This window comes from Triticum urartu, chromosome 4A (assembly GCF_056163025.1).
Source record: "Triticum urartu cultivar PI428250 chromosome 4A, HENAU_Tu73, whole genome shotgun sequence".
Lineage (NCBI taxonomy): Eukaryota > Viridiplantae > Streptophyta > Magnoliopsida > Poales > Poaceae > Triticum > Triticum urartu.
In genome coordinates, this window is record NC_141876.1 from 75,459,460 (window position 1) to 75,473,424 (window position 13,965).

At 43.4% G+C, this 13,965-nt stretch overlaps 1 non-coding gene across 1 annotated transcript; it reads left to right on the plus strand.

The window, feature by feature from the left end:
- Positions 1 to 13,531: 13,531 nt before the first annotated feature.
- On the plus strand, positions 13,532 to 13,605 carry TRNAM-CAU (transfer RNA methionine (anticodon CAU)). The gene has a single exon. It is a non-coding gene; the product is annotated as a tRNA-Met (tRNA).
- The last annotated feature ends 360 nt before the right edge of the window (positions 13,606 to 13,965 follow it).

A 13,965-nucleotide genomic window follows, 5' to 3' on the forward strand; every position in this document is an offset into this window, starting at 1 on the left:
AGGTAATAAGAAAGTGGTGTTAATTGTCACGCTAAGGAGCTGACCAGTGACATTTCTGTCTCAATTGAAGTCAACCTTACTATACTCGCTTGTAGGAGATCATCGCTCAGAAGGGCGTTCTTTCGCTAGAAAAACAAGAGTTTGAAGATCACCCAACCCACGAAAAGGTCAGAACTCTCGATCTAGACCCACTTTCTATAGCAATTTATCGACATGTTGTTTCGAATGTCCTTGAAAAGGCCTACACACATACCCTGCCACTCGATGTGTAGTGGGTTTGTTCAGTAGAGATGGGTAGAGCGCACAAGTATTGGAAGGAAAGTTTCACCCTTCTTAAAAGAGAAAAAGTCTGTATTGAACTATGATTTGAATTCCTTTCTTATTAGTTTCCAAGTGCAAAATGTTCATTGCCTTGATCAGAGCCTTTAAGACTTTTAGAAGCGAGCATTTCCGCAGCTTCTATTTTTCCTAAAGCTAATGAACCGAATGGAAGAGAAAAACTTGGAATAAATAATAAAGAAGGAACCAACAAGAAAATACAGAATTGTTCCAACCTCGGCTCGGGGTCTGTCTGGAAATGGAAAATAGTTCTCTCTCTCATCTGGTCTCGCCACAGTGACAAGAAAAACAAGTGAATAATTGGAATAGAACGCAATCGTCAACCAAAATCGGGTAGGATGTATTATAAAAGAAAGCCTTGCCTCACTCGCAAGTGAGGACCTCACCCCTCCTTCCTCATTTATTGAGAATGGAAAAAGACAATGTTCATTGCTTCCTCAAAACAAGAGTTCCACGGGCGGCTGCTCCTGAACGAGCTGCTCATGCTCAAACTGATCAACATAAAGTGGAAAGTGTAGTAGAGATATTACTCGCAGTATGAGAAGGAAGAGAAGATCTAACCTCTCTACTTGACACCTCTGAACCAACTTCATTCCTAGCTAAAACAGGAAAGCTGAAAGTACTCAAGCTTCAAACTCCTTGCTAACAGCCCTACCGATAAAAGGAATAATGCTTCAAGGACTATATGACTAGCTCTTATACGAGTTCCTGGTAAACCACTACTTGCGTAAAGTACTCCGCTCGCTCCCCTGCTCGTTCAAAGTATTCCACTCGCTAGGATCTTAGTAAATAAGCTTGCTCCTTACCTTTCCTTCCTAGCTTTGAGAGCAATACTACCTGTAATAACACAATGAACTTATCCTACTTAGGGAACAGGCTGGCATAAAGGGCAAAAGAGAAAGAGTTACACCCGTGAGAAAACCAGGTGGTGTTACTTTCCTGCTTCCACCTGAACCTGCTTGCAGGCCTTATAGAAAAGTCTTGTATAAGATAACTAGCTTGACAACAGGAATTCTCTAACTTACTTGTAGATAACGAACTTGCTGAAGGAGGTTAAGATAGTTTTCCGTTAATGGGGAGAGAGAAAAAGAGTCCTCGCTTTCATAATCGGTAATCAGAGTCCAGGCTTCCTACACCCATATTTTACGACAACCTATGAACCGACTAACTCAACAGCTGGCCTTAGAGAAACTGTCCTAACTTATCCAAGTAGTCCTAATAAATGGCCATGATGAAATACTCTTCCTTTCCCTGCGGCACTCGCTTGAAGGACTCGAAAGCTGACTAATGCTGATAGGAAGAACTTTCAAAGTTCTCGTTAGTCCTTTCATTGAAGCTAGTGACATCATCTGACTCTATCAATTCATTTCTATCTTCTTTTTCTTTCATTTATCTCTTTCCTATCTATACAGTGTATTACCCCAAAAGATAGTGAGTTAAGCAAGCATGTGGGAAGTAAGCGAGCAGGGTGAGGCGGCGGCTTGTAGAAAATCCTCAATATCTATATCGGAGTCAGCATCCGTTTTTGTTTGAGTTTCGCTGTTAGCTTACGTCCTTTTAGCTAGTTCGACGTGTTTTCATTAGTCCTTCAAGCAAGTGAGCCAGTCGCGGTAGGTCTTTTTAGCCTTTAAGTAGTAGTCCTGTTCGAAAGATAGTTATCATAGTGAAGTGAGTTATTACAGTTTTTCGAGTTTCTTGAAGGCCAGGCAGTCAGCCAAGGAAGGAAGTTATGGTGTGGAAGTCTTCTAGTCTGTCTTCCCCTTCAAGCTCTCGAGTACACTAGGGGAGAGGTATCGAAAGTCAAAGTATAAATCAAAGTGAAAGTAAGAAGTATAAGTAGTAGGCTATCGATTAGGTTTTTCTACTTAATTAAGCTGCTTATGCAAAGTTTTAGAATTTGTTCACATAGGCAGCGTGATTGGGGGCATATTTGTTGCTTCCCAATGTAGTTAGTTCACCACACAGGCATGTTAGTACTAAACTGCAGAAAACTATTAAGTCATCCAATTCATGCCGCATTGCAAGATTACTCTACCACTCTATAAATGGTATATAGATAAGTGTCTTCACTTCATCAAATGAAAATCAAAGAAATTGAGTACTAACACGTATTGCTATGGATGCTGCAAACAGGCTTTCGGCAGCAATTCCAGAAAAAAGGAATAGGTGTTTTAGCCAGGTCATCAAATCAGGGGGGATATGCCAAGAAGAAATCCATGGAAATCAGCATTCCAAGAACAATAAGTTGGCACTTTCTTTCATATATAAACTATTTATTGAGGGAAAAGATATGAAAAACTAGAGTGGAATCGATTGAATGCACTATCGTTATGCTTTGGCCAACCCTCTTTTCCAAGTTCCTCTTGTTTATCCAATCTGTATTCCAATCAGAAATCCAAGGTAAGATCAAGCCAAAGGGGAATCTAGGTACCGTTGACCCAGGAAATCAAGTATCAAAGGACCCGGGCAACAGGTTTATGACTGAACTGAAACTAGAGCAGGGAATAGCAGGATGCCTATGTTTCCAATACAGAAATCCTTAACAGAACAGAGCACAGACAATAGGGCCAACTATTGATCTTACTTTCCCTCAATAAATAGTTTGGATTGGATAAACAATCCTACTTTCATTCCAATCATAAAACAAGGGAAAAGATCAAGGGAGAAAACCCTTCCAAGAAAACTAGTAACCAAACCCTGACGAACTTGCATTTGTTGAGCGAAAAGAAGAGTTCAACAGGAAGAACGTATGAAGAGATTGAGATGTTTGGATCTTGGCTAAATTTATAAGCGAAGAATGCACGTGAAGTATTAAAGGTACATTCGACTATATCTCATTCTATAGAAACCATTTCTCAATCTATAGAAACCATTTGCTTTAGGTAGACGTGATGGTACTTCCACTATTTTGGCATCTTATGGAACCCAATTCGAGATATATAAACTAGATCCTTGTTATTAGAATGATGATCTCTCGGCTATGACTGAGTCATATATTAATGGAAATGGTTTTCTCCTCCGAAAGTCCAAGTTGAGTCCAAGTAGTGGCAAACTAGAATCCTTCTTTTCTTTTCCCTTCGTGGTTAGTTTCAGTTCAAATGACGAATTGAGACAGAAACCAATGGATTCCTGTGGCTGGGGGATCCTATGTCTATAGATAGATTCAAGTACCATTCTATACCCCTTCCCTAGCGCCCTATAGACCTGTTTTGCTAAGTGGGTCCTACTTAGCTGGTCGGCCTAGGGGGGGATGCAATTCAGGAGACAAGTTCTACAAGTTCTCATGGCCGAGATCCCCGTATTGGTAACGGGGCTGGTGCTGACTCGTTCAGAGAACAGACCCCCGATGTTCTTGGGAAGAAAGAGAGAAGGACGGCCCTGTAAGGGAGATCCTGTGTTGGAAGATATTGGTGGGTGTCATCTCGTTCAATTCTGGGTCAAATGACAAGAGGGCCGTTCAAGCAGATTAGAAGTAGATGTTGTTGAGAAAAGGTCAAAGTGCCACTATGGAGGTTGGAACAAGCGTCTACCTACCAAGTGAATTGTGATTGAAATGATGATGGCAACAGGTTGAGCTCTATCCACTGAAATTGAATCCATCGATGCGGTAAAGGACAGAGCAGAAACAAATCCTCCATTTCCCTGCCTTGCGACCGAACAAAGAAGAAATGCTAGAGTGAGGAGACCTGTTGGTTGACCAACTGAAGGAAACGACGCCTCTCCTGCTTTGCTTACTTTTGGCCAGCATTCGTCTTCGGCTTACAGTAGCGTTTGCAGCTCTATTGGAAATCGAATTTCTATGTCCGTCCATAAAAAGCATCAACTTCTAGTGCCGCCATCCACCACAAGAGTAGGTAACCTGCTCGCTCTTTTCTCTATTGGGGGATCTAGGTATATCTTCCAACTCTCCTTCCTGCACACTGGCATACAAAGCAGCCTCATAAACTGCATTTTGTAACTGAACCTCCACAGTTTTCAAACCTAAGGGTGGATCAAAAGGCACCGGTATTCTCTAATCTAACTTGAATTCAGATCAATAATCAAGGGGCACAAGAAGAAGGCAAGAGCGCGGTTCCGGCTAAAACCAACTCTGCGAGGAAAGCAGAACTCAGCGGTGACTGATCCGCTCGAACCACACTACTTACTTAGGCTCACTTACGAGAGCTCCCCTGACTCTGATCTCTGATCTAGTAGATGCGAGAAATCAATCCAACTCCATCTGATCTTATGATCTTTGCAGAGGACAAAGGTACTAGGGATATTTCCTCCATTTATATTCGTAAGAAAGAACTCCCACTATTCGTTTGTATCAGCCGGGTCTTGGTGAATCAAAAAAAGGCGTAGATAATGCGCATTGCTTTTGAGTTCGATTTGAACTAACTAGTTTCCACGGTTCTCCAGGAACCTACCGTTTGTTTGGAGTATAGCCAAGTGGTAAGGCATCGGTTTTTGGTATCGGCATGCAAAGGTTCGAATCCTTTTACTCCAGATTATGAAGACCCGATCGGATTTGTCAAGAACGAGCTAACAACTACAGGGGAAGCGGCTCAGTATCAACATACCACCTGCCCGTCTTATCAATGACAATCATCCGTTTGGATGAGGCCATTCTAAGGGTTGTTTAGGATTGGTATCTGCTCTCTTCCCACGGAGTTCTTGTCCCCATGACCAGTATCAGCAGAGGCAAGACCTGTAAGCATCAAGCCAGCCAAGAAGTAGAAGTTGGTAAAGATGGCACAAACAAAAGAAGAAAGGAACTTGGTTGGTGATCTTACATACGGGAGGCCTTCTATAGAGTGAGGCAAATAGCGATTTTGCTATAGATACTGGGATCAGAAAATGGTAGTGGATGTGGACGCCGAACAGGTGGCACGAAATGCTCGTTCAACGGATGGAGTCATACCACCGCCTCCTCCTGCAAACGAGCAAGTTCTAAGCTTTATCGATCTTCTCCGGCTCACGAAACTCTGGTCTAATGCCCGCCTTTAGAAAGGACCTGTTTCTTCCTATTATTCATATCCACTAGGGGTACGAAGGAGAAGGAGACCGGATGCGTTAAGCTAGTTGGTAAGAGTTCTTGTCATTATTGATAGTGGCCCTAGAGAAAGAGCTTACGCTGATTGTTCTAACTTCATTCATATTTGATTCCGCAACTGAGACCTTTTCCACATCTGTGCCAGGAGGGCAAGCGGTCAAAGCAGAAAGGGTTCTTGCTTCTCCGTCTGGAAGGACACCAAATGGACCAAATCCTATCGATCTTTTCCATAGCTGTTCCTATTTCAACTAGGTAGGCCTTCGGTATTCATGCTTCCTTCTATCAAGAGCATTGTGGCAGTACGAAATCCTTCCTCAGCCTTGTTTATAATTTTCACCGGGCATATCCGATTTTTGGACACTTGCTGCATCCCTTTTCTTGCTGCATTAGCTTAACCGTTCGCTTCTTTCCATTGCTTCAACGCTTGTTTCAAGCAATAGTCCAGAGTTACTAAAGTAGTTTGTCCTATTCAAAGCTATAATCAGTGACTAATATGCACACAACAATAAAGACTGTTGTTTTTTCTAGTGAGAAATCGAGTACTGTTTTTACACAGCTATAGCGTCTGAGAATTTTACAGAAAAGCAAGGTTCAAAGCCCACGGAGCGGTAGGTCGACATTCCTTCTTCTTTCCAAGCTTCTGGTGGTATCTATACCTTTCGAGACCAAGCCCTGCTACAATTCATTGCTGGAAGAGACTGCTAGATTTCTTTTTCATAGTTCGCTTCAGGGTTGTAGATAATGCTCTATCAAAGAGCGCCAGCGTACGTGCTCGAAAGCGTTAGTCAACTAGCTACTTGTCCTTGCTTTTCTCTAGTGTGCCCCTTCATTCAATCTCTAACTCAATGTCTACCCACATACCTTTCCTTTCTGAATCAGGAATAGCCGACTCAGGGTAAATGCTTTTCCCAGCTCAAAGGCGATGACTAGTAGATCCGGGGGTACCTAGAAAGCGAACAAATGTTCCCATGGTCATGATTGTTGACTAAACAGCCCTTTCTCTGATTCCCCTTGCCGACTTTGAACGAACTCATGCTTGAATGAGAACAAGCGATTTGCGACTTTGGTCCATGAATTATAAGATCATGAACAACCGATTATGCGACATCTCTCTTAGCTTATAGAAAGAGCGGAAATACTACAACCGATATTGCGACATCTAATCCAAACAGTGTATCAGCGACAACCCTATTCTTTCTTTCCTTGCTTGCTTATTTATTCTATTATTCAGCTTGCTGTTGCAAATAAGTAAAGTAGTTTGAAGTTCTCTCATATGCATTTGCATTTCATTTAGTGTTTAATATCCAAGAAAAATGAAGGCTGGCAACGCGCCCTCCCTTCTGCTACCAATCAAAGCGTGGAACTAAATCTCCTATTTTTCCAAGTGAAAGCCGGGCTGACGAATAACCAACCCGCAATGAATAAGGAAGTTCTTAACTATTACTTGCCCGTCTTATCAATGACAATCATCCGTTTGGATGAGGCCATTCTAAGGGTTGTTTAGGATTGGTATCTGCTCTCTTCCCACGGAGTTCTTGTCCCCATGACCAGTATCAGCAGAGGCAAGACCTGTAAGCATCAAGCCAGCCAAGAAGTAGAAGTTGGTAAAGATGGCACAAACAAAAGAAGAAAGGAACTTGGTTGGTGATCTTACATATGGGAGGCCTTCTATAGAGTGAGGCAAATAGCGATTTTGCTATAGATACTGGGATCAGAAAATGGTAGTGGATGTGGACGCCGAACAGGTGGCACGAAATGCTCGTTCAACGGACGGAGTCATACCACCGCCTCCTCCTGCAAACGAGCAAGTTCTAAGCTTTATCGATCTTCTCCGGCTCACGAAACTCTGGTCTAATGCCCGCCTTTAGAAAGGACCTGTTTCTTCCTATTATTCATATCCGCTAGGGGTACGAAGGAGAAGGAGACCGGATGCGTTAAGCTAGTTGGTAAGAGTTCTTGTCATTATTGATAGTGGCCCTAGAGAAAGAGCTTACGCTGATTGTTCTAACTTCATTCATATTTGATTCCGCAACTGAGACCTTTTCCACATCTGTGCCAGGAGGGCAAGCGGTCAAAGCATAAAGGGTTCTCGCTTCTCCGTCTGGAAGGACACCAAATGGACCAAATCCTATCGATCTTTCCTTACGACTCGACTTCAAAAAAAAGGCCGCAGAGGGCTAAAGGCAGTATCTTTAGTCTACCCAACTCCCTTGCTGCCTATTTCCTTTTATACGGTCATTCCGTGGGGCCACAAGCACCATCAATTGCATTATCCCCGGTACCACACATCACTCCAATCAGAATAAGCGGGAATGCTGGTTGGAAAGACAGAGAAATAGAATAATGAGAATCATATGGTCTGCTTGGGAAGATAAGCGAAGAAAGCTCTAAGGTTTCCCTTCCTGCATTCAGAGCTTATCAATTCGTCCCACGCTATATAGTGAAGCAAAGCTATCTATAAATCGAGCATATCTTTTATCCGGAAGGTAGTGGGCTTTCACCCGTACTCGCCCTTCCACTTCACACTTACTAAATTAGGCTGAGTGTATGCGCATATGAAAACAAACAGAAAACGAGTGAGCACTTTCTTTCTATAGACAACGGTCAAGTCTGCGATCCAAACAGTGATGAAAAGAATTCTCAAATCATTCGCGGATGGACGTGAAAGAAGGAAGAACCAAATGGCACTGCTTCCTCAAAGCGAGCTTCGGGTACCCGATCAAGGGACTAATGAAACACCAGTACATGTCATACAGAAGCTCCACTCATCCCTCCGCCAGCCCAACCTAAGTTTCTATCGGACTGAGCTATTCTTCAATCCAGTGCCCTAATCCTTTCGAACTTGGGTCCAGAAAATAGTGCTATTGTACAACCTGGGGAAGTCAAAGCACATTCTAAGTGGGCCGCATGGGTCGGCCCTTTCACCTCATTCTTTTCCGTTTCCACGCTCTGAAACCGGGTTCTTTCACTTCAATCTCTCTCATAATCAAGCTGAGATATGATGCTGTTTCATCCTAGAATTTTGAGAAATCCCTTGTTGGCTGGGACGGACCCTTAGTATAAGATAAGTCAACACAACACGTTGTGTCAGTTTCTCAAAAGACATGGGCTCGCCTTTCGGGGTGACTAGCTGCATTCATTGGTTTGCTTTCTTCCACCAACTTCACAACCATCCTTCGTTGATGACAGGCAAGCTCAACCACAGTTTCCGTAGTTTGGTTCAATTCATTCGGCATTTCCATTTCCAATTGGTAAGTTCTATTTTCTCCGACCCAAGGAAGAAGATCACAAGCGGGAGTCCCCTCTAGGAAGAGATGCTTTCCAAAGGCCGTACGCTACTGTTGAATGGCCAAATAGGGATTGAAACAGAGTAAATAACTAGAGTATCTCGTCGTAGTGGTAGCTGCATTTACGCGACCGGGTCCGAGCCACGGGACAAGACCAAATTGGATTGGATTTGTCACATCCGCGGATGGAAGACCGTAGATTTCTCACTTTCCCTACTCGGAGAGCACGTGTATGTAGTCCGCCTGTATCTACTTATTTATTCGGAGAGCGCCATTAATAGGATTCAGAAGTCGTACAAGCTATGGCGGAGTCGTTTACCAATGCACCCAGTTCTCCTCATATTTGATTCTTTTTTTGGTATCATTGGTTCCACGTACGTCTTTTGGGCGAGCTTTCTTCACTGTCATCAAAACCAACGCTCAAACCGAAGCTTTCCGAGCAGTTGTTTATTTCTCACTTTAGCTGCTGTCGTTTTCCTCTTCCGAATTAAGCGAGTGAAAAACAAGGGGATCAGAAGAACAAACAATAAGAATGAGGGATTGAAGTCCGTTTCCTTCGTATCGTATTTCAACGGATCGGGTAGTTCTAGTCTTTTTTGATTACTCCTTCCTTTTTCCCATCATTTGACATAACATAATTAAGAAACTGTTTGATGGTCAACGGAACAAGTAGAGAAGAAAAATGCCCTTATTCCAAAGGAAGTGAGTGCCAAAGCGAAAATAGAGTAAAGAACAAAAGAACGAAATGCAAGGGTTGCATCCGCTGTTTCAAGTCCGGACGGTTCCTCCGCTAGGTTATTGAGTTGGCTCCCCCGTTATTCTTCATCAGACAACGCACACTTAATGGAAAAACGAGGTATCTTTTTGGAAAACTTCTCTACTTACGACTTTGTTAGCGCTTTGAGGGCTTCACTATGTTCTCTGAAATCTTGTATAAATAAGAAAGAAGTCTTTCTCAGGAGATGACTCTGCTGATACCGAGTTTCAATGCAAAATGGCTCCCGCTTCTTCTGAAAGAAAACAGGGGAAAAATCAATATGGAGCCGTCAGAGGCTTATCTGGCCGATATGACTTCCTGAAATTCTTTCCAGATAAAAACCTAAAATGGAGGGGTTGGGGCTTTGGCTCCAGGCTCAAACTCTATCTTGTGGTAGACTGCCCTCCTAGGGAGCGCTTGGGCAACTAACTTGTGGGGCATGACATCCCAAATTCATCATTTACATTAGGAATTTCCTGACAAAAAGTCTTATGTGTATTGGATCCGCTCTTCTGTTAGCATGAACACATGAATGAGATTCTTCTTATTCTTCCTAACATGAAATTTTGCATAGAATGATTGTTCATGTTCACGCCGCTGAGGTTGTTCCCACCATTGAAGTAAGAGTCTGGGTGTGTTTTTCTTACTAATACGGAGAGGGTTCCGAATGATAAAAACCAATCCAGAACTTCTTCGTTTCGTTGGTAGAACCCACGCCAACTCTTTTCTCTAAATAATAGAGAGATCTTTTGATAGTCTCACTTCTATCAATGCAATGAAAGAACTATCCATTCCTATTTGTTTGTCCTAATGAGACAAAAAAGAGCCTCCTTCTTTACCACTTTAGGGGATGGGGGTGAAGGGGGGTTTACATACAACCGGGGCAAAGTGGTTTATGATTGAATCTCAGAGGCATTCTTATCATTTGGTAGATCCAAGTCCATGGCCTATTTCGGGTTCACTCGGAGCTTTGGCAACCACCGTAGGAGGTGTGATGTACATGCACTCATTTCAAGGGGGTGCAACACTTCTCAGTTTGGGCCTAATGTTTCTCCTTTATACCATGTTCGTATGGTGGCGGGATGTTCTACGTGAATCCACGTTGGAAGGGCATCATACAAAAGCTGTACAATTAGGACCTCGATATGGTTCTATTCTCTTCATAGTCTCGGAGGTTATGTTCCTTTTTGCTTTTTTTTGGGCTTCTTCTCATTCTTCTTTGGCACCTACGGTAGAGATCGGAGGTATTTGGCCCCCAAAAGGGATTGGGGTTTTAGATCCTTGGGAAATCCCTCTTCTTAATACCCCTATTCTCCCTTCATCCGGAGCTGCCGTAACTTGGGCTCATCATGCTATACTCGCGGGGAAGGAAAAACGAGCAGTTTACGCTTTAGTAGCAACCGTTTCACTGGCTCTAGTATCCACTGGCTTTCAAGGAATGGAATATTACCAAGCACCCTCCACTATTTCGGATAGTATTTATGGTTCTACCTTTTTCTTAGCAACTGGCTTTCATGGTTTTCATGTGATTATAGGTACTCTTTTCTTGATCGTATGTGGTATTCGCCAATATCTTGGTCATCTGACCAAGAAGCATCACGTTGGCTTTGAAGCAGCTGCATGGTACTGGCATTTTGTAGACGTGGTTCGGTTATTCCCATTTGTCTCTATCTATTGGTGGGGAGGTATATGAAAGAAGGGAACGAATAAGTGGATTGAGGAATAAAAGCTCGAAGACAAAGAGAACTTCTCCGGGTACTCAAGATATTGTGTTTGGAGAGGTGTAGATTGTAGATTCCAGCCGAGAAGACCAGGAAAAGATAAGGATAAAGAATGTCATATATCTCAGGAGCTAGATCACTTCCCGATGAACAAGTCAGAATTGCCTCAACAAAAATGGATGGAATTGGACCGAAAAAAGCCATTCAGCTTCGTTATCGATTAGGTACCAGGTGCATAAAAAGGAAATCAAGTTTGGGAAATGCCACCAAGGAAATGATTTATGGACCATAGTCATTGCTAGATCTCTTATTGCTTTATTTTCCTGCATCCGGACAAGAAGATCTATTTCTCCCTTCGGGGTGACGCTAGCTGAACTTACTTAGAAATGGTCAATTTTGCCTGCCTTGGAGTAATGATTCCACCATTGGATCTTAGAAACGGAGAAGTCGAGGTCGAAGCCTATCATCAAGGCTATCTACAAATAAAGCATAATCGGAAATGAGCAAATACAAATAAACAAGATCCGGAAGAGTTTCCGCTTTCGCACGCACCTGGACCGCTGGATTATGTTGAAGAATAAGACCTCGCCATGGCAGACTCTAGCTTAAAGGTAATGAGCTGATGAAACCAGAGCAAGAGAGGCACCGAAGCAACTCGAGAGATACTTTCTTTGAAATCGGGATTTTGGGGGTCTCAATGGAAGGCAAGGTAGCGCTACTGAATCCCCGTCGTACTGAAGCTGCTCCTCTCGCTCTCGATAAAGACAAGGAGGTCATGAAGGAGCTGGAGGGGAAACGTGGGCAGGATGGGCTGGAACCTGAAAACGCTTGCTTGCGCCCCACCCCGGCCCTATCTTGCTCCAGCTTTACGGGGGTGATCGACGACGGCCACGCCGGGGAGATGAACGTCTCTTCAGGTATGAGATTATGTGGGAGACTTGAGCGCGTGTTGGACTCGCCCTACTATGGACATGAGATACATCTGGTCCCACTACCCCGTGTCATATTTAAAAGCTGGATCTTGTTGTTCATGGCCCCATTTCTCACTGCACTTAAAACAGAGCCCCCGGGTGTGTTGATATGTATGGAGGGCCGAATTCTTGTTGGCGTTGAGTGTACTAAGTCTAAGATCTGCTTACCCGTGTGTCCTAAGATACTGCTGCTTTCCTTGTAGCCATGTCTGAAGCAAACAGTGCCTGGGTAAGCTAGTTGATCCCACCCGAGAGCTCTAGCGATTCGTATAAGTGTTGGTTTGTCGACTAAGCAGTCGCCTTAGGAGCACGTCATCAGTATCACACTTGTTATTCGCAAAATCTACCTTCCAAACGATTTCCAGAGGATCGAGCAAGAAAAGGAGATAGTCAATCTCTGTTTGAACCCGGTTGCTTTCTGCGCAGAGATGTTTGCTCGTGTCTGTCTTCCGGGTCATCTATAGAGGCTTCTGTTTGGATATAAAAACGGACGTATAGGTAGCTTTTAAGGTGATGTATCGTCTGCGGTTCTTCCCGCTGTACATCAATCGTTCACTAAATCGATGAGGAAGGTGAAAGTAGGGCCATCGACTGGGAAGCAAGCATGAAGGAAGAACTTTGGACTTTGGTTTCAAGCTGAACTATTTACTTCTTCTTAAACAATTTATTGCTTTCCATTCCACTGCTTCTGCACAAAGCCAACGAGCTTCAAACTTATTGCTACTTCCACTCCGTGAAGATTCTTGGTCGTCGTAGTAACACGTATCAAGCACCAGTTGAAAGACCCATTCTAGCTTAAAATCAGTCTTCTACACGATTCCTTATTTAGGAGCTTCCTGTGGTGAATTGGGATACCTAAGTATTTGAAAGCTACGGATACACCAAAAAGGTGGGCATATTGAGTCTCGAACTGCTTGCTTTATGCGGCTCAACTATTGCCAGTCAGTACGGATGCATTGGTACTCCGATCCGATATCATAACTTTATTCAATCTCATATCCAGATCCAGATTGGGAGCACGGTCGCGAGTCTGCACCTAAGGTGCCTCGCCTCTCGTGGGGAACGTATTGCATTTTATGCATTCTACCCCGCTTCAATGATTGCTATTGCCCCGCTTTTCTGACTCTTCTCTGCTTCTGAACTTGCCTGCTCTGTTTCTTCAGGTTCAGAGTTAACACCTTCAGGCGATCTTCCAAACTATAATTGTATTTGCCAACTGGAATTCGGGAAGTAGTAGCAACGACGAGATTTCTTGCATTTTAGTACTCGAAAGGATGGATAATTCAATACTGAACTGCCCGAATCAACCTGAATCAAAAAATGATTTCTCGAATTTTAGTATAGAAAGCAGATCGAAAACCCCTATTTAATTAGTTCTTTCGAGTCACTCACTGAAGAGGGAAAGAAAGATCAGGGGAAGAAGCGGGGTAGAGGAATTGGTTAACTCATCAGGCTCATGACCTGAAGACTGCAGGTTCGAATCCTGTCCCCGCCTTATCACACGTCAGACAGATACCCAGGATCCGAGTCCTGATCACCTGTTTTTTAATCCCTGTTGTTATGGAAAGTGTTGCTGTGTCAAATCTTGAAATTGAGTTGAAATCGAACCCAGCCCCGGGTTTCCATCCATCAATCCAGAGCTCAAGACAACCGCGATACTTAAATCGCTCAAATAGCCACCTTAGACGGACACAGCCATTAGAAGAAGAAACTGAAACTCGATGGAGTACCCTAAACCAGAGATCCTCGACAAAGAAAGTCTCGATTCGAGGAACGAAATATCAATAGAGGAACGAAAACCGCAGGGTATGAAATTTGGGTAGGGTTGGCAGGGAAAGTCCAACTGAAACTTTCT